Raw genomic sequence first — 22,710 nt, 5'->3', positions numbered from 1 at the left:
TATAACCAATTCCCAGTTGCTCCTATTCCTTTTTATCTGGGTTGTTGAGTAAATTATTTAGACATAAATTGATTTTCTAAATAATGGTGGTGAGAAAGTGTAATGGTGGTGGGATTGGTGTTGGAATATTGAATGTAATGAATTCTTGTAAATGACTTTAAAAATTTAAATTAAAAAATCATCCCATATTTAATCATATGTCTACTTCTTCATTTTTATGGTCACATAATATTCTATCATTTAAACAGAATATCATTTGTTTGTTTAATTTACTGCTTCTAGATATTGCAGTTGTCTAATATTTATCTGACAATTATGAGATGAAAGTGTGCATTTTGTTGTGTAAGGTTTTTTTGGGCAAGACTTTTCCTAAAAATTCTATAGATTTTGTTTCATTGTCTTTTGATATTAAAGTCAGTTAAAATGTAAAAAAAAGACATGGATTAAATTTTATTTGTTAACTTTAATTTTGAAAAATATTTTAGGTCATACCCAGTGGTGTTCAGAGGATACTCCTGGCTTTGCACTCAGGAATTACTCCTGGTAGTGTTCAGGGAACTGTATGGGGTATCCAGGATCAGAACCCACATTGATGGTGTACAAGGCAAACTCACTACCTACTGCACTATTGCTCTGCCCCAGATATGAAGCAATTTTCTCTGTGACTAGTCATGTGTCTTGCTATAAAGTCTGAAGTTAGGAAAAAAGTCTCCTGTACTTGAGGGCTATCTCTGAATTCTGAGATTAGATTTGGAGCTCATTTTAAGTGCTCAGAGTCATCAGTATTTTCACTTCTGATTCTATTGTCTCAATGTTGCTTATTTTTTTCCTTCTGACAAACTCCATTAAAATCATCCAGGAAAACTACCTAACAAGACTTTTCTCTTGGTGCCCTCTGAAACAGATTTGATGATCCAACTCTATTTACACTGTCCATGGCTGAATCTCTAAGACCTGTCTCAAGCAGCTTATCACTACATGTTCTTTTCATGTTTTATTTTGGAGGCTAGAACTAATGCAAGTCAATGAAAATACAGTCACAATGATTATAAAGAGATAAAAGTCCTAATTCACATACATCACCATGCCTAATGAATTTATTAGTTTATTCTATACCCAGAGGAGTAGGATGTTTTCAATGGAATATTTTTAATTCATTTGACACTCGTTTGAACATTTTGTTTTTTTCACTTCACTGGTTTAATGAAAGTAAGATTTATTTATTTTTTCCAATGAGTCTTTATCTCAACTATAGTCAGAATGTTCGAAAAACAAGGCATTACACTGGCAAATTGGATTTCATACTGCAGGGAAGGCTCAACAAGATACTCATTTAGCTGTCTCCTGGAAGAAACATTTATATGATGGAAGAGTTTGTTTTATCTTAGTAGATTAAATGGGCAGATTCTTATTTGAAGATATTTGATATTGTCATGGTTTAAGGAACTTGATCATTAAGGTCAAATGTACACATTTAAAAATGTTTATCCTGTATGTGGCCCTGAATGATAGCTTTTGGCTTAATAAAACATGAGTCCAAAGGGAAATATAATAGTTCTATGGAATAATGCATAATATTGTGTTTGTTTTAGTTTGAAATTTGTTATTTTATTACATAAATTTTATTTTATTACTTTATTCTATATCTGTTTCATTTTCCTGAAATACATTATTTACTCCAAAGCTATAAAATAGTATTTCCCCTTAGATTAATAATTGTTTAATTTGCATTAAAATTTCAGAATCATTTGAAAGTTTGGTATAAGGAATAAAATAAAAACTTATTTGTTGTTTTCTAGTGGATTTATCTGTATAAAACCATTAATAAATTGATCTTTCTTGTTCCACTGAACACATGAGTACTATCACCTTAGTGTATTTCTAAAAGGCAGAGGAGTACCAAGTACTCTGCTAAAGATGATTTAGACATGTCCCTTGTATAACCATACTGAGAGATTTTTAGATTTTTATAAAATATCGTCTTTTATCTTCTAAGAATGCCCTATCATCGTCATGCTGGCATTGAACCAAATCACACTGCTCTTGAGAATGGAAATAACTTATGCAATTATGTGCTTGTTGTTAACAGCTAAACTAACATCTACATCAGAGTTGATTCATATCTGGATCCGTTTCAAATGTGCTGTCTTATTATTACCTTGAGCATAAATTTTCATTGTCAAAAAGAATAGGATATTTTTTATTATTTTAAGCCATCACACTGTAATCAATATGACTTGTTATTCTAGCTAGTTGATGCTTATAAATATTTTTCTTCTTATTTTTTTTACCTTTCTCTCCCAAGCCACAAAAGCCTGGGGGAGATCTATTGTGGTAAGCTGTTTCGAAAATAACTACTAATGATCCTACCCTGCTTTGTTCATTGCCTTGTTCGTCTCCTCCATTTTGTGTTGCTTCTCAGATTAAATTATAAAAATTGTGACTGTCTCATATTCTGGTGCCTCCAATCTATCTCTCTGTCTCTCTGTCAGCCCTTTTTTTGCCTCTTTCTCTCTCTCTGCATTCTCTTTCCCTCTCTCCCTCCATATATATATGTATGTATGTATATATATATATATATATATATATATATTCTCTCTCTCTATCTCTCTCTTTCACATGTTATGAAGAACCAAGAACAGCAGCATTCAACCAAGAGTTGACAGGGAACTGAATCCTGCCACATCACAACTACAAAGGCCCTCTTGAAACCAATTCTTTCCCCAGTTGAATATTGATACAGCAACATCCTCTGCCAAATTTGGCTTCAGCCTTGAAAGACACCCTGAAGCACAGCACCTAGCTAAACCATAGCCAGATTCTCGGTTGAGAAAAAAAATGTAATCGCTTAATGCCATTATGGTGTGGGTAATCTTTATGTGACAATGGTTAACAAATATAACAAATAAAGAGTCTCATAATAATTTGAAATAACACTATCATATATGATATATTAACGTTATTAAAACTTTTAAATTTTATTGCCAATATTTTAAAAAGATCATGTAGATTATAATATTTCAATATTTGAAAGGTAACATAGCAAGATTCCTATATGAAAATAAAACGACTTAAAATGTTTGCATGTTTTACTCTAATCTTCACCAGTTCATGAGAATCACTACACTTATTTGTATTTTGTTTATTTATTTTAGTATTTAGTATTTTGAGCCAAACCTGGTGGTTCTCAGGGCTCCGTGATCAGGGATTACTCCTGGAGGTGCTCAAGGGATTGAACTGGGGTTGCCTGCATGCAAGACAAGTGCCTTAACTCTTGTAATATCTCGTCAGCTCTTATTTATGTCTTTTGCATTAAGAAACAGAAATACTGAGAAAGAACTGAATCCAAAGGCCATGTAGAAGCCAATCTGTGAGACTACACAGACAGAGGAAGCAGCCCTAACTGCCAGAAACACTAGAATCTAAGACCTATTATATCTTTCCTTTCCAAAGCATATTTGATTCTGACTTTAGTCTCTAGAAACAGCCCAACTCTACAACTGGGTTGTGGGGTTGTGTACTATAGTCTTGTGACAGGTAAGAAGTTGACAGCATAAAGACGATGATTAACTGGATGATTGCATATTTCCCCATTGCCATCGAGGGGCTTTGGTGCTACTCTCACAGTCGGTACATGAAGGATGTGGGAGTTGGTGATTCATTGGATCTACAAATGTTAGAGCAGGTTTTCGTTCTGTGCAGGAGAATTTACTCATCTATGCTTCCTTATAATGATTTTTCTTTACATAACTATCACTCTAGGCTCTGATTATGCGGAAAATGACACCAAGGGAATTCATCTTCTCTTATTTTATTCCATTGTCATTACAGAAGAAGAGAATGAATGCAATCTCAAATGCTTTGAACTGAGATGGAGAGAAAATGTTGCTTTACATCTGATTCCAGTCCAGTTCATGAAATCAGGCTTAGAGCGATAGCACAGCGGGTAGGGCGTTTGCCTTGCAAGTGGCTGACCCGGGCTTGATTCCTACATCCCTCTCAGTGCCCGGAAAGCTACCAAGAGTATCCCGTCCGCACGGTAGAGCCTGGCAAGCACCCTGTGGCATAACTGATATGCCAAAAAACAGTAACAACAAGTCTCACAATGGAGACATTACTGGTGCCCACTCGAGCAAATCAGTGAACAACAACAACAGATGACAGTGCTACATCTGATTGGTGCTTCTTTTATGTACTGTTGGTGAGGTATAAATCAGAAAAACCTATGAAGAATATTTTTGCAATATACATTAGCAACAGTTCTATAGCACTGTCCTCCCGTTGTTCATCAATTTGCTTGTGTGGGCACCAGTAATGTCTCCATTGAGAGACTTGTTACTGTTTCTGGCATATCAAATACGTCATAGGTAGCTTGCCAGGCTCTGCCGTGTGGGCGAGATACTCTCGGTAGCTTGCCGGGCTCTTTGAGAGGGATGGAGAAATTGAACCCAGGTCAGCTGGTCGACCGTGTGCAAGACAAACGTCCTACCCATTGTACTATTGCTCCAGTCCAGCAAGTATATGGTTTCCCCAGCAACAGTTCTATCTACAGTAATTTACATAGCCTTCAGATCCTAGACAACAGAACAGCAAACCCTGTGGGAAAGCATAGATCAAAAATGAGAAAAATACAATCACAAGTGACAGAACTAAAGAACTTGCTAGGTGAAATAAAAATCTCATGGAAGGTCTTGGCAGCAAGGTAACAGCAGCTAACAACAAAATCTGTGAGTGCCAACATGGGATGCAAGGAATCTCTAGAAAATAACAGAAGATGGAAAAAAAAGGCTCAAAATTCATAAACAGTCCATGAGAGAACTATGCAATGAATTGAAGAGGAATGCCATTAAGAATCAAGTAATTTATATAATATCACTGTATCACTGTCATCCATTGTTAATCAATTTACTTGAGTGGGTGCCAGTAACGTCTCCATTTGTCCCAGCCCTGAGATTTTAGCAGCCTTTCCTTGTCTTTCCCAACTATTAGAGGCTCTTTTCAGAGTCAGAGGAATGAGACTGTTATCGTTACTGTATTTGGCATATCGAGTACACCACAGGGGGTGTACTTGCCAGGCTTTTACGTGTGGGCGGGCTACTCTCAGTAGTTTGCCAGGCTCTCTGAGATGTATATATACATATATATGCAAAATACATATTTCCCTTTATGATGATGTGTCATAATATATATAATTATGTAATTCATATAATTTCTATTTATAATGGACTGGAGCAATAGCATAGTGGTAGGCATTTGTCTTGCACACGAGTGACCTGGGTTCAATTCCTCCATCCCTCTCGGAGAGCCCGGCAAGCTACCGAGAGTATCCCGCCCACACGGCAGAGCCTGGCAAGCTCCCTGTGACGTATTTGATATGCCAAAAACAGTGACAACAAGTCTCACAATGGAGACATTACTGGTGACCACTCGAGCAAATCGATGAACAACAGGATGACAGTGCTACGACAGTGCTACAGTGCTATTTATGATGATAATAGAAATTATACAAATTTATATAATAGAAATACTTCTGTAAAATGATATTGGAGGAAAATGTTATTATTTGGCAGTATTCAGGGCTTGCTCTTGACTCTGTTCTCATGGATCACTCCTGGTGTTCTTGGGGAAGTTTATAGGGTACCAGAGATCAAACCCAGGTCTCTGACATGCAAGGCAAGACTCTTACCCATTTGCTATTGCTCCAACTGCAGAAATGAGACTATTTTTAAGAACAAAATGTTAGAAGTAACTGAAGTAAATTATAATGAAATTTATTTGGTACTTTCACATTTGCTAAGATAAATATTTGCTAAACTAAACCTCAACCAAACCAATCAACAGAGCAATCTCTTTGTTGATTTGGTATTATCTCTAAACGGCAATATTAAGTAGAATAAAATAAGGAGAAAATGAGTTTTTTGGATGCCAAATTTGTGTGAGTTAAAGCAGATATGTATACATAATAGTTTTAGAATATATGAACAATATTTTGACAGTCTTCCTTTGAAAAAAGTGGAGTCTAATTCTCCTTTTGTTGAAAGTGAAAATATGTTATTACTTATATGATGCTAGAGTCACAAAATATGCTAGGATATTTGAGATAATGAGAAGGTTCTTTTGAAAAGGTCACTTTGATACCAGGCACGTTGGAGACACCTTATCAGAGCCACATACTTAGTGAGTATCAGAGCCAGAATTCAAATCCCGGCAGTCTCAGCAGAATAGCAGAGCCCTGACTCTGTGCAGTGCACATGAATCCCAGCACCCCCGTCCCCAGTCCAGAGACTCCCCTGTGAGAAGTCAATGAACTCAACTAGGCTTCAAGACAGTAACCCCCACAGCTCTGCAGTGTTCGTTCTTCATCTGACGAGAGTTCTTTCAGTGTTAAGTGGTTCAGAAACACTTACTTTTGGTAAACTGTGCAATGATAACTTAGTAAAACTCTGAATTTCCACTCATGCGAGTTTTTAGGAAACTGAAGACCAATAGCCAAACAGAATTTATGGTAAATTTTATCATTATGGTATTTTGTATGTTCTTATAGTTCAGATGTGTTCTTTGGCTATGGATTTGGGTTTTTTTTACATCTGAAGAACATATACATGTACCAGTACATATATATATGTACACACACATATATAATATATATAAAGTTTTCTAATATTTTTCTCCACTCTGAATTGTGTACAGCAAATCTTTAGAAAATGCTGGCATTCTAAGTAAGAGATTTTGTCTATTTAAACAGAAATACAATTAAAATTATTTTCCGTGTAAAACATTGAATCATGATTTCAAATAGGTACAATAATCATAACTTCCCATTAAATATTAGTCATGGCTAATAAAGAAAACCAAAACTCAGTAGTATGCTTCCATTTTGGTAACAACAAACAAAAAATTGAATAAGTGTATATGTATATACATATATATCATGTCTTATATGCAAATGAAAAGAGATCTGTGTGAAAAGAGAATGCACAAAAATATCTGCAAGAAAAGCAAATGAAATTGAGAGTGAAAGTGGGATGCTAGGGACTTTAATATTTATAGGATAGACTTCTGTTTTAGTGTATATTTAGTACAATCAGATTATTGTATTGTACTGTATTATTGTTTCCAACTTTCATTTTTAAGAACAACTCTAAAAAAAAGTTACTCTGATCAGACTAACTCCTTAGAAATATAACTATTTGGGAAGGACACAAAAGTGTAAACTAAGCAGACATCTCTAAGATTGGGTTTCTGCTCTGCTACAAATGTTTTGTGAGTGGATTCATCTCTGATTTTGTTCATTTGTCTGACAAAATGGGGCATTAGATTCATCTGGATATCAACTTACAATTTGTAAACCTACATGCATAGGTTTATATGTTTTATATATATGTATGTATGTGTGTGTGTTTTGTTTTCTTGTAAGTTCAAACACAACTTTGGAGTTAGATTTACATTGGGAAAATATTAAGGACCAGGGAGGCCTTAATACACTTAATACACCTTAATACACTCAGGCAGGGTGGAATGTATCCTGTGCATGCCCACGCCCCCTTGAGAGGCTCTCGCTGAGTGTGGTTGCCCTCCACAATATTTCTGGCCGTATCCCTGGAAGCCCCTAGACTGCCCAGCATAAATCTGAACATTAAACCACCAAGCCTATTCCCCACATGGTAAAGAGCTAAGAGCTAAGAGTGACCCCTGAGCCCCACAAGTACCATATCCTAAAACGAAGACTAGGGCCGGAGAGTTAGTACAGCAGGTAGGCTGCCTGCCTTTGGTGTGGCTGACCCAGGTTTGATTCTCGGCATCCCATACGGTTCCCCGAGTCCACCAGGAGTGGTCTTGAGTGGATAGAGAGAAATAACACCTGAGTGCCATCAGCTGTGCCTCCCCCCAATACATAAGATGAAGGATACATATTTTAAAATATGCATAGGAGATAATTTCCAATTAACACACCATGACCAATGTTTTAAGTTTTTTTAAAAAAACTGATTTATCTTTTCTCTCTGGTTTCTAGTGAAATGATTACTGTACTAACTTTTTTGTAAAAAATATTCATGTTATCTTGCCTTAGTTTTTGAGATTCTCCTATAAGGATAAAACTTCTGAAAAGGGCGGAATTACTGTTGAGCAAGTCCATGCTTGAATGAGGAAGCCATGGCAGCCTTCTGTCCACCAGGAAAGGTTTCCCAATCCAACGAGATTCCCAAAGCACTCAGGTTCAGGCTTCCTTTATGACATTTATTTATTTAATCAAGAATGAGATTTGATCATAGGCAGGTTGAATCAAGACTCTAGATATTTCTTTGGCCCGTAGGGCAATGTGGAAACCTTAGAGGAACATGTCCTCTCCAGTTAGGCTCGACACCCGCCTTCTACTTGCCAAATGGCTAGTCACTTCACATGTTATCCTGGCTGCCAGGATGCTGAAATCCTGAGGGTTTCTTAACTGCTGACTAAGCAGTAAAGCCACCTGATTCCCTAGGTGTTCTTTAGGATGGGGTGGGGAAGAAAAGACACTGCAACCATTACTTCATGACTAGTCATGCGAACAAGTAAACACAATGACCTTGGGTCTTTTTCAAATGGAAAAAATCCCTTTTAACTAGATTTAACAGTCTTGGACCAGGTTCTAAACCAGCTTGTGGATTTGCTTTACTGCCAATGACTTTTCCTTTCCATGTATTGCCATTGTACAGTACTCGTTAAGCATGATACTAAACTAGAATAAATATTAATTTTTGTCAGATAAACACAACTTTCTTAGGATTCATTTATTAATCTTTTTGCAGGCATGTGTTTACAAATTGGTGTCATCTACTAGAGTGAAATTCTTGAGGACAGAGACTCACCATCATACCCAGTCCAAGGCCAGTCACTTAGAAGAATATAAAAAGACCAAACCCCCCCCCAAAAAAAATCAAGTGACTTAATAAAGACAAAGCATAGCTATTCTAAATTTGACTATTAGGAAATGAACGATGACTTGCATATAACATAAAGTATTTAATTTTGTTCACAATCTGAAGTTAATTTAAATTTCTAGGAGTTGATTCTACAGAGCAATAGTTTTTGAGACTTTGTCCATTGATGGATTCTAAGTACCCAAGAATTATCTATCTCCACCCTTATTCCAACATACCGTAGCTACTAGTACCCCACCTTCATACATAGTCACTCTCAAAAATAATGTTTAATTTGTTTTGATTTGATAGTTTATTTGAAGACCTGAAGATGCTATTATGATCAACTTCTACTGAAACATTTTAAAATCATAAAGGTTCTACATTCAGATAGTGGGGAAACTTGTAGTCTATTTTTTCTTACTAGCATAACTTTTCCATTTTAGGAGTCATTTTACAGGTACATGATTTGATCATTCATTTTCTTAACTTTCAGAAAGACCTACCTATTAACTTGCAGGAGAAGAGTAACTTCCTACCCATCCAGGTTCTTGGCTGAGATACACCCATAATGAAAAAATAAATTAAGTAAGGAAACTATTTAATAATTTACATGGATTAAATCTGGGAGCCTCACAAAAATGTAGGTCCCTAAGAATTAAGCAAGGAAGAACAGAGAGAGTACAGTTGGTAAGAAGTAGCCTTGCAAATGATCATCCCAGGTTGAATCCTCTGCATCTTATATGGTTACTTGAGCAAGACAGGAGTAATCTCGGAGCAATAGAGTAAGAGTAAGTCCCTGGGACTAGAGTGATAGTACAACACGAGGCATTTGCCTTGCACATGGCTGACCAAGGTTCAATCCCTGGCATCCCATATAATCCCTTGAGCACCACCAGAACTAACTCCTGAGTGCAGAGTCAGGAGTAATCTCTGAGCATCGCCAGGAGTAGCCTAACCCCTCCCCCCAACCAAAGAGTAAGTCCTGAGCACTGCCAGGTGTGGCCCCCAAACTAAATAAAAATAGAAAAAGAGTTATAAGTAAGCAGAGCAGGAAGCACTTACATATTTCATATGAATAAATTTGCATAGAATTAACAAGAAAAAAGTGATTTTAGTTAGGGGCAGTAACATGGTAAAGTAGTAATACGGTATGTTCATGGAGCTGTCTTTCCTTAACCATCTTCTTCTATAATGATCTTTTCCTAATCCTAATCAGATTTTAATCAGACTTCCTTCTCTATTGGATACCTGCCTTAAATCAAGCTTTCACATCTCGGTCAATTCTAACCCTGTCTTCCTCCTAAGAGACATGGCCACGTGTTGTTTGAGTTGATGTTTCTTACCAATACCCTGACTAAATTTAGCTTTGTATTGTCAATAGGCTGTTGGTGGTTTTTGAGGAGCCAGGACTCAGTGCACTTAAAACACCATCAGCCTCATACTACACACTCAATAAATATTTTCTGAATGATGAGTGAATTCTATGTAATAATAGATGAAAAGAATTTTATGGTCTTACTAAGCATAAATAGAATGGACTCAGTCCGTATAAATCACCACTGCAAGTTTGCCTAATCTAGGGGTAGAGACACGCTGCTCTATAAGCACAGACATGTTACCTGGTGACGCTTTGGCCAGAGTTGGCATATTTATTCTATCTTCTTCAACTTAGAGTACTTCAATTAAGTTAGAGTTTTAGCCAAACAATGCAAGTAAGTGATTCCTGGAAGAATAATAGAGAATACTTTAGAGCTCATCTTTCTTTAAAAATGACCTAGGGAGTCAGAGCAATTATACAGCAGGTAAAAAGGTTGTCTTGGATGCAGCTGACCCAGATTTAACCCTCATGTGGTTCTCTGAGCCTTGCCAGGAGTGACCCTTGAGCATAGAGTCAGGGGCAAGCCTTGAGCAGGGGTGGCCCCCCAAGACCTTCCCTTCCTCCACCAAATGGCTAAGGACACATGAAGAAACCTAGTGTATTCATTTTAGGAAAGGTCTGTATGTTGCTTTACTTGAGTTTTTCTTTCACAGTAGACATTTGGATGCCATTTTTCCAGGAAACACAAATTTTCCTGGAGCATTTTCTCAGCTCACATAAGACTTTTCTTCTTTTATCTTGAAGGCAACCAGTGGCATCGAGAGCCCCGTTAATTAGAGCTGTTTTTCAGTTGTAGATCAGCCTATTGATGCATATAGACTGTCAGTAGAACTCGCAACCAGATGCATTATTTAAGAGAAAGAGAGGAAACTGAGACTATAGCTATTTTATAATAAATAATTGAACTATGAAAAAAACATATTCTACTAGGCTGTCAACAAGAGCGGTATATAAAAGTAATTCCGAAAAGGCTAAAAGTTTATATTGAAAAATGGGCCTCCTTGAGACATTCAGAACAATCCCTTCTAAAATGTGTCACTCTGTTAAGTCTATTATTTAATTTTAGGTCATCTGAGATCTTGCAACTTCAAGAAGTATTACCCAGCAACAGATTTTTTTATTTAACAAAATGAATTTGTATTGGAGAAATTTATCAATATGACAGTCATGCAGTTTTAGAGCATCTAGGATTGGGGATGCAAATTTTCATCACTTTCTGTCTCTAGAACTGGTTTTCATTCTATTCTTCAGCTCAGAATACATTTCCTGATTTGTTCTATTGACTCTGGAATTCACATCTATGTGAATGTAGGTCTAAGCAGATTCCCCTTATGCATAAAACTAAACATTTTTTCCTCTGATGTTAATTTTGATGGACTGGCCTTAGAAGAACCTAGCAAGGCAGAGAAATTTTTCTCCATTCTTCTTGAGAATGTGTTAAGTTAGAATTATAATAGTTAACAAAAAAATCTAAAAGCAAGTCCTTTTATATTATTTCAAGTTAAGAAGACTTTTTTTGGTTTCGTTTTGTGTGATGCTTTACTTGCATATAATGTAAGGGATTTAATCTTAATATAATCAAGCTTTTCTATTACTTTTTAACCAGACTATTTAAGACTGAAATTCAAAATAATACACGAGAAAAAAATTTTACTTCTTTCAAAGGAACAATACATATCCTGGTACTTTAGAACTGTGAACGACATCTTAGTCATTATTGTGCATGTTTGAAACAGTGATGACAGAATAAGGAGGGTTTGGATCTAGTCTTTTTGCTGAAGCTCTTGGAAATTTTATTCATCTCTTAACAGAGATTAGAGGAATGGGTTTCAACTCTGAGAATCCAGGAACTACTTATGTTTCCAGTCTCCAGAGAAATCTGAATCTCTAGAAACAATTGATTCTTTTGAAGTGTATAGAAAAGTATCAGTAAAATTAATTTTACCTCTACTTGCTCAAATAACATAGTTTTGATAATGTATCTTTGACTTGAGTTCTGAAACCAAAATATGTTTAGTAACTAATTTATCTTTTCACTATTTTTTCCTTGTTACTAGTGCCTGCTTGAGAAAATCCATGAACAACAGGACTACAGTGCTACAGTCATAAAGGTCCCCTTGTATTGCCTTGAGAGTTTATCAAGTCATCTCTTAAGAAAAGCTTTACTTTATCCAATCTTGTTATGTCTCATGCTTAACTTTATGTTTTTTCTCCTTAGCCATCCCAGTCTTCTCTCCATCTCTGCATCATATCCTATGAAATAATTTAAGTGGCTAAAACTGTAGGCTATGCTACTTAGGTGTTGAAAGTTATAGTAGGTGTTAACAAACCTTATTTAATCAGCATAGCAAAACATGTCAAAACATAGCAAAAGAATTCATTATAAGCCTAATTTAAAGTTTGCAGCTTGAAGCAGTAAAGTGACCTTCCTAAGATTGCCTGGGCGGTGGCAGAAATTTTCTGACTAAAAATTCTACCCTGGTGTTCAACAGAGAATTCCCAGTGACAGAAAGCAGAATGTACTACTCCCAAATATTCAGTAACTTTGTACACAGAAAACATAAACATTAACACTACTGTAACTATGTTACCTTGATAACATGAATATATCTAGATATACACATAATTATTTTATGTTTTATAATTATTTTCGTGGGGGGGACATACCTGGCAGAGTTATCAATTTTTAAAACGTTTCCCTTCATTATATTCTGAATTGCAAGGTCTTTCTAAAAATGCTTCTTTGGCATAAGGCTTAGTTTGATCTTATATTTTTAAGAAACTGTGGACCCAGGAGAAGTTTAGTAGAAGCTACAATTTTGTCATTCAGGTGCACTTCCCATCCCATTAAGACTTGGGTCCCGCCTTCTTAAATCTTCTGCTCCTATGGTTGTGAAAAGCTTGGCTGCCCAGTTTGCCTTGTTTCAGCGCTTCCTGCAAGGAGCCATTTTCTATAACCATTATCATCAGCCACAGTCCAGAGGAACTGGTCTATAGTATCCGATAACTGGACACCTTCTTTTCATAGGGAATGTCCTATCTGCTGCTTTCTAACTTTGCAGAGGCAAATACAAAGCCCTGAGAACAAACTACCCAATCATCATACTTCTCAAGCACAGAAAAACCCTGAAACCTATAACATCTTCCAGTCTCTTAAATTTGGGGAAGCAATACTTTGAAATGCTGGTTTCTTTGTTTCATTACTCATTGTGATTTAATAAACTGGAATTCTACTTATTCCTACCTTGGTTTTGTCTTTTGACTTGCTAGTCACTGAGAGTTGATTCCAGTTGAGTTCCATAATAACACTTTTGGAAGGGAAATCTACATTTATAAAGGAAATTTGCATTTCAAAGAGGCCTGTGTCATGAAGAATGCTATTTAAGAGCTAAGTCATACATCTGAGGGACAAAGCTACATGACAGGGCAACTTTTGTTCACCAAATATTTCCTCTTCTCACCTTTCACATCAATTGTCTTTCCCTGCTTTGAAGTACAGCATATTATATAAGCCTCAGCTCTCTGCCTTTTGAATCTCATCTCTCAGTGAGATTCTTCTACATAATTAATTTTTTTTTTGTTATTCTTTTACTATGGGTGTGGGTATGTTCAGCTTCTACTACTCACAAGAAAAAAAGGGAAACTACTTTTCCTTCCATTTTGTCTCAGATACTTTTTTCATTAAAGCGTGGAAGATGGAACCTACATCTTGAAAAATATTTTCTGTAAATCATTCCAAAAATTACAACCTTACAATCAATTAGAAGCCATAGAGGACTGTAAATGAGAACAGTAAACTTTTGGGTACAAGCAAATTAAATCTACAAATTATTTTTGCAAGATAAAAAATATTAAATCATTGGCTGACTTGAAACATCTTGTACAGGATTAACTTGCTTTAAATTCTTTTTTTTTTTGATAAGTACACTGCTCTGAGTTGCCCATGTTTGACTGAACATACATGCTGTGCTTTCTTTTACTTTATAGAGTTCTCTCTTTCCTTTCCTTTTTCTTCCATCACTCTTTTAATAAAATTATTTTACTTCAGAAACTTTACTTTGACAGTTGCTGCATTAGAGTCTTTAGAAATTAAGAGAGCTAATGAGAGGGACTGTGAAATTCAAATGTGTTTCTACTGATTAATAAAGAACTACTTTGTGGTGCTTGGGGGACCATATGCAGTGCCAGGAATCAAATCAGGACTCTCATGTGCAAGCAAGGACAATGCCTTCACCCCTGCCTTAGCTCTCTGACCTCCAATTAAAAATTTGGAAGAGGGACTGTTATGCTAGTGCAAGCTGCCAATGAACAGAGAGACAGCTCAGGATAGGATAATGAGTTTATTAGAGGCTCAGCACTGAGGACCCCAAGTCAGAAGAGAAAGAGACTTAGAGCCCCATTTGCTGAGAGGGTCTCTCTGTTGTCCTCTAAAGGTGGGCTACAACCTACATACAGTCTTATCAGTGAAACAACAAATACAGAGGGAATAAGTGCAAGAAAAATAATCAATGCATCATTCCCACATGGTGCTCAAAGAAAAACAATCAGTGTCAATATCTCTTGTCCATTTTTGGTGCCGCCTTCAGGTGCGTCTTTCGGGCTCTCCCTTAAATCTGTCGGGCCCGGTGTGCTCCCATCAATCTGGGCTCATGGGTCCTTAGCACAGTTGGTTGGGGCCATAAAAGGATGCTTCTCCCTCCTCTCTCTTGTTTAACTCAGGGGTCAGTTTAGTTTCCCAGTCCGCATCACATTTTTTCTTAATTTTCATTACAGTTTCATAATTCTCATTACATACAGCTTCTTATTTGTCATGGACACTTCATTAATATTGCAACTCCACCACTAGTAGGCAAAATATTTCAAATATTTGGGTACCTTTCAAGAATCACAATGCAGGACAACTTCTACCTTTTACTTATTCCATAGTACTTACTGGGTAGAATGCATATACTTTTCTCTAATAGTTTGCTACCATTTCTTCCAGAGAGCTCTGTGCAACCAGCTTAATCTGATGCTGTCTGTACATTCTTTTAACCATCTCATACAGGCCAGAAGCTACTTTCAAACTGAAAGAATAGTTCATCATTAATTTGGGATGCCAAGTCTTTCATTAATGATTGCCTGTGCTTATAATTCGTGCAATCAGTGGCTTAGAAAAAAAAAACTAAATAATAAAATAATAAAAACTAAAAAAAACTAAATATTTTAGAAAATAAAATATTGTATTTTATTTTCTTTAATGATTCTTATCTATGGTGAAGCACTAGGCTTTTTCTAGCTTTAAAATTTTATGTTCCAAATTTTGTATCAAGATTGTATAGGATTCTAAATAAACATTGGGGTAAATTCTCATTCTGTTGGCTTCTCATAATACAGATAAGCACAAGAAATTATTTGAGACTTGTTACTGTTTTTGGCGTATCGAATATGCCACGGGGAGCTTGCCAGGTTCTGCCATGTGGGCGGGATATTCTCTGTAGCTTGCCGGGCTCTCCGGGAAGGATGGAGGAACGAACCTGGGTCGGCCGCATGCAAGGCAAACACTACCCAACAAATAATATATCAAGAATAAAATAAAACACATATGTATTCACTCTTTTCAAAATTTACTTCCTTGACTACTCTATAAATTCTTAGTCCCAAGCAGAGAGTAAGAGACAACAAGTCTGCCATCTTCTCAGGTTGCTAGAATCTAAATAAAACATTTTTTTTTTATCACACCTACTCTTCTCTTTCCAATACTGGCTTAGAGCAATGAGCAATGAGGACTTGAATTTGGTAATAGGACTTGTCTGTTTTCTCACAGTAGCAGGAAGTTTCTCTGTGATTTGTTGACAACAAATTTTTTATATTCACCTGGATATTATTGTAAATGTTTAACATCCTTCCTAAGAGAAAAGATAAATAAAAAACATTTTGAAATAAATATGAGTGGAAACACAATGGGTAATATCTATCTCAAACAGAACAATAGAAAAATCAAGAATAGTTTATTTTCAAATGTTCATAATTCCTTAGCTAGAATGTCCTACCAATTATTACATCCAAAGAACCAGCTATGATAATTATTATAAATATTAGACTAACTTTGGTTCTGATATCTTTGATTAAAACATTTCTCTCTTGCATCCCAATTTCCTCAACAATGTACTCATACAAAGTGATTGTCTGCTCTTTGATATTTTCAGCATAGTCCTAAAAATTTCAATTGAATGGCAAAAGATTTCAGGAGGACTTTTTGGCTCTCTGATGTGAAGAAATAGCATAAAATTCGTGGGTGCAAGTAACATACTTAGACATACCCTGGGACTGCCATTTTTTCCTCTGAGGACAAAAATAGACAAAAAAATTACCAGGTGCTGGTAGAAGAGGTGTGAAGCAAGCTGTGAAAATCACACATTTACAAGGCTTCTGTTGTGATTTGCAATCTTAATTAAGCATATTTTCTGCCTTTATGAAGCAAGAGCCAGATTCACTATTATTACCACAGTATAACAATTATTTTTTAGGAACTCAGAATAAATGAAATGCATCTAAATCATTTATAATCAAAACAAAGCCATCTCATTAAGATAATGCTTATTTCTCCAGTGGAGTTCCCTCTTTGTCACTATTCGTTGTGTCAATCAGGTAATTAAGTGATTAGAACACATCAGAGTCAATATGTTTTAGCCCTATCAATTATCCAGTGATAATTGACTTGAGGGTTTATATGCTTCTACTCTTATGTCCCATGCTCCCAACACACATTACAGTTATGTCCATTGACACTTACTTTTGTATATTGCAGTTTTTTGTGGCTCACTATTTCATGTGCTGATTATGGAACATTGAGACATTTTCTTTTGTTACAAAAAGTTCCAGTACTTAGATAGTTTTCAATCATGAGCCAGAATCTGTGTTAAGACCAGTTATTAAACTTGAACCTCACAAAACCTTGTAACATGAGTACTCTCTTTTTAGTACTAAGAAAATTTAATGCTCAAATTACTAATTTACTTGACTCCTTAAAGGAACCTAGAAAGTAGTGGATTAAAGATATGAATCCAAATAGCTTATTCCTAATGCTTTTACTGTTATCTTACTATATTTTCCCAGCTATGAAGACTGTGTTGATTGCAATCAAAAATAATATAAGTGCAAATATTTATTGGAGGTTTACTATGTGCTGGAAACATATATCAAACCTTTTATATTTAATTGATAAATTTTTGCAACTCTGTGAGATAAAGATCAATACTATTCCTATTTTATAGATGGGAAAATAAACAGAGGTAAGTGATTGGACTAGATAGTCGAGGACTCAAGTCTTGGCTCTCTAACTCCAGACGTCTCAGTCACTTACCTTTGATGATACATTACTGTCATCCGTTGCTCATCGATTTGTTCGAGCGGGCACCAGTAACATCTCTCATTGTGAGACTTACTGTTACTATTTTTGGCATATGGCATATCCAATACGCCACGGGTAGCTTGCCAGGCTCTGCTGGGTGGGTGCGATACTCTCGGTAGCTTGCTGGGCTCTGCGAGAGGGGCGGAGGAATCGAACACGGGTCGGCCGCGTGAAAGGAGAATGCCCTACCGCTGTGCTATCGCTCCAGCCCACATTACTAACATTGACAAGAATTCTTATATTCATAAATTAATCCCATCGCTGATCAACATGACAACAAAGGGTCCCTGAGATATTTATGGTAGTTGTATTTACTGAGTTCCTCATATGCACTTGGGCAAATGTGGTGCTTTTGTTGAACAATCAAATTTAGTCTTCACTAGATCCCAATAGGAAAGATGTTTGCACCCACATTTTCACTTGAGGATCAGGTAGAGTTGAGTAACGGGAAGAGTTTCTTGGTTAAAATAAAAAGTGAAAAACATACCATGAGCACCTCTTGGAGCACACTCTCCCCTCCCCAGAAAAATGAAAAAAGAGAAATGGATGCTATTGTAAATGCCCAAATAAAGAAAGTATGGCTTCTTTTTTTTTTTTTGCATTGTGCTAAGTTAAAACAAGTACACTTATAAGATAAATATCTTTTCTTTCCCATATCTTAACAAGCTTAGGATTGAGATATCTATCATTATCAGATCAGAGATGGTTAATATTACAACAGTACTTAAAACTCAACTTCAGCTCGTTTTCTCGTTCTGGCTCTAGGCTTCCAAGTTGTCTCTCTCCATGTATTCTGGACAGTTCAAATACTTTGTAACCTTCTGCTATTGTTCTTCTAAAATTATTTTGTGGAGTCAGAGACAGTACAGAGGGTAAGGTGCTTGTCTTTCACGCCATCCACCTGGGTTCAATCCCCCAAATCCCATATCTTCCACTGAGCCTTCCAGGAGTAACCCCTGAGCACAAAGCTAAGAGTAATCTCTGAGCTCATCAGGTGTGACACAAAAAAACTAAAAAAAAAAATTTTTTTTTCGAAAGGTAACTCTGTGGTCTTATTATTACTTCTCATTCATTTATCCAACACATTCTAATTGAGCATCAACCAAATGCCAGGAAATGTATTAGATACTTGGAGTTATTTTTAAAAATTGACACATCTATGGGTGCTATTTTCTTCTCATTTATAAACGTGGCATTGACGAATAACTTTACAGAAGACATTTAAGTAGCATTGTTCTTTCTCACTCTCAGTCAAGCCTAACTTGATTTAGTGCTCAAATACAAGCATCATTTGTTTCTACTTCAACAAATAGAAACAAGATAAAATGGTCTTTAATTTTTCAGCCTAATGTCCGGCGCATTGTAGATAATTATTTAATGTTTGCTGAAGAACAATGGCCATATTGGACAGAAACCTGAATGGGAGGATAAGAGGAAAAAGCAAATAAGGCAGTCTGAAATGAGTAAGAAAGTTATTTGGATGTTCTGGGTAGTTAGATGTTAATCTGAGGGTTGAAATCACTTAGTTTGACTACAGGGTAGAATCATTCCAAGAAAAGTGAAAAACAATGGGGGGAAAATAGAGAATAATAATTTGAGGCAAATTGAGGACTGACTTACTGAAACATTTCATTTTAACTTAGCAGAAAGTGGGGAATTATGGAACATTTAAAAACAATCATAATTGAACTAGAGAGATAGTATAGCTGGTAGATCACATGCCTTGCATGTACCTGACCTGGGTTCAATCCCTGCCATCCCTTAGTATCCCCCTGAACTGTCAGAAGTGATTGCTGAGCATAGAGTCAGGACACACAGGATGTGGCCCCAAAAGCAGAAAATAAAATAAAACAACAACAGACAAAACACCCACAATCACAAAAAATGGTAATTCTATTTTAGGATAATCTTAAATTCTACAAGAAGTGAAATCTATTTTGTTACTAATACATCTTTCCCAAATACCCAGACCTGTTTTTAGCATGTTGTGCAACTTCATAAATTTATGAGCCCTATGGTCTAGAAAGTAACCACAAGAAAGGGTTGTAATCTGACAGCATATTTTACCATTTTTCACTATATAGAACTAATTTTATTTTTTTCTTCCTTTTTTTTGCTTTTTGGGTCACATTCGGCTATGCTCAGAGGTTACTCCTGGCTCTGCATTCAGGAGTTACTCCTGGTGTTGCTCAGGGGACCATATGGGATGCTGGGAATCGAACCAGGGTCAGTCACATGCAAGGCAAACACCCTACCTGCTATACTATTGCTCCAGGCCCTACTTTTTTAATTTTAACCTCTGAAAGTAGTCATGGTCTTATTTATTCAAAGACAGAGTCTAGAAATACACTTAGAAGTATATGTAAGATATTCCCCACTGAAACAAAGGAAATATTTATTTAAGAGCTATAATTCTTTTGTTTTTTTTCCCCAGAGGGTGGATGGGTGAAAGAATTGAGTCACACCTGGCCATGCTCATGGACTCTTCCTAGTTCTGAGTTCAGGAATAACTCCTGGCTGTGTTCAGGGGAGCATATGAAGTCTGGGGATCAAACTGGAGTCAGCTACATACAAAGGAAGTAACTGACTTGCGTGCTGCTGACCCTACTTCAGTCCCTGGCACCCCTCATGGTCCCTTGAGCATTGCCAAGAGTAACTCCTGAATGCGGAGCCAGGTGTAGCACCTGAGCATCGCCAGCCATGACCTCAACCCTCCCCCAAATTAAGCACACGCCTTATCTCCAGTATTCTCTCCCCAGTTAATTTTGCTTTATGTACACAACCATGAAATATTGTGACACTGCCTTGAAATTTTTAGAATCTATGCAAATTCTAAAAATTACAGGTAATTAATTCTAAAAATTACAGGTAATTTTTAGAATTTACATAAGGCACAAAACATTTCTTTTCGATGGTAAAAGAAATATTTTATATTTTACTGTATTTTACTTTTATAAGCTCCAGGCTGGAAACTAACAGATTTTCTCATAAGAATGGTACACATTCCAATACACTTCAACTCTTGCTTTTTAACAATTCTTGGATCATGTTCTATAATCATTATTCTGTGATTTTATTCCAAGTAATTTTGTTTTGACAACTTTTCATGTTCTAACCTCAGGTCTTCATTAGCTGGACTAGTTCAGTGAATCTTACCCTCCAGTGAGTTTGATAAGTGATGTTCAAAGTTAGACATATTACCACAGTGATATCTATAATTTCATAGAGATCTCAAAGTGTAATTTATAATACAAGATTTTTCTTTCAGGAAAGCATATCTGCTATGGAATTAAATTGTCCTTCCTAAACTCTCACATTAATATTTGTCTCTTATGCCCTCTAAAAGATTGTAGGTTTTGCTTTTTTTTTTGCTTTGATAGAAATTGTTGATTATTTCTATCAATTCTAAAATGCTGCTGAGGCTAAATTAGTAGTTTTATTCAATTTTATGTATCTTTAGATTATTTTATCACTACTTTTATGAAATATTTAAAAAATCTCAATTACAATTATAGACTTTTCTGCTAATAATTAAATTTATGTTAAGAATTAATACATGTTATTGATGAATAAAACTTACATCATTTATATTCTACTTTTCTCTATTAACATTTTTAGTTTTAAGGTCTATCTTATTAGATATTACTTCAGTCACTCAGATTTCTTTTAATTACAATTTCATGTTATAAACTGTTCTAAAGTTAATTTATCCGGGATGAAACTATATCTGTAGTACAGTGAGTAGGACACTTGTCTTGCATGTGTCTGACCTGGGTTTAATCCCCAGCACCCCATCATAGATTTTCACATAAGAATGGTATTCATTTCCCTGAGCACTGCCAGGAGTGGTCCCGGAGCACAGACCCAGGAGTAAGTCCTGAGTACAGCCAAGTATGGCTCAAAAAAAAAACAAAAACTGTCACTGTCACTGTCATCCCATTGCTCATCGGGCACCAGTAACGTCTCCATTGTGAGACTTGTTGTAAAAAACTCATATAATTAACTTATCTGAGTAGTTATATTAACTTAATATAATTAAATTATATTATATATGCCCCTGCTGGGCTGAGTCACAGCACTGTCGGACATAGAGCCATGCAGCAGTGCGGGCAGTGGCTCATCTACTGTGAGTGCTGTCAGCCAACCACCAGGTGACCTGGGACTCGACTTGGTGCAGGTGTTTGACCTGGCACAGACCCTCCACGATAGTTTCCTCTCTGCCAGCTGCTCAACAACCTCTGGGCGCACTCCATCAACCTCAAGGAGATCAACCTGAGGCCGCAGATGTCCCACATGCTGCCCAGAGATGCAGGAAGGTGCGTCTTTGTCAGTGTGCATATCCTTACAACATGCCAGTCGACCAAAAGCTTACAGTCAGGAGATTTGGAACATCTGTGAAGATGATTAGAGGCCGACCCAAAAACCTCCGTCCCTCTCAGAGAGCCCAGCAAGCTACTGAGAGTATCCTGCCCGCATGGCAGATTCTGGCAAGCTACCTGTTTGCCAAACATGCCAAAAATAGTAACAACAATAGTCCTTATTCCCCTGATCCTGAAAGAGCCCCCAGTACGCCATCAGACTATACTAGCACGTGACTGGAACAAATGGAGACGTTACTGGCGCCCACTTGAGCAAATCGATGAACAATGGGATGACAGTAATACAGTGAGTAGTTATATTAGCTAGCATATTTTGCAAATAGCATATACATGGATCTAAGTTTATCTTTATTTATTGGTTTGTTTTATTTGTTGTTTTTCTATTTATCCAAACTATTGAATTTTTAAACAATAATTGCTCTTGATCTACCATAAATGGATAGAATGACACTTCATAGTAAATGGAAAACTTTACAACAACATAATTCCATTTAACCCTGCTCATGCTTTGTGCTATTTTACTTTGTTGTAAATCTCCCAGTACATGATTACTGCTTTTTTTTATACACAACCCAGGTGTGCAGGACCTGGGGCCCAGATCTCCAAGGCTGCTTGGATCAGGACTGGGCCTCTTCCACCCAGACCCCCCCCATTTTC

Source organism: Sorex araneus, chromosome 2 (assembly GCF_027595985.1).
Source record: "Sorex araneus isolate mSorAra2 chromosome 2, mSorAra2.pri, whole genome shotgun sequence".
In the NCBI taxonomy this organism is placed as follows: Eukaryota; Metazoa; Chordata; class Mammalia; order Eulipotyphla; family Soricidae; genus Sorex; species Sorex araneus.
This window is presented reverse-complemented; position numbering follows the sequence as displayed.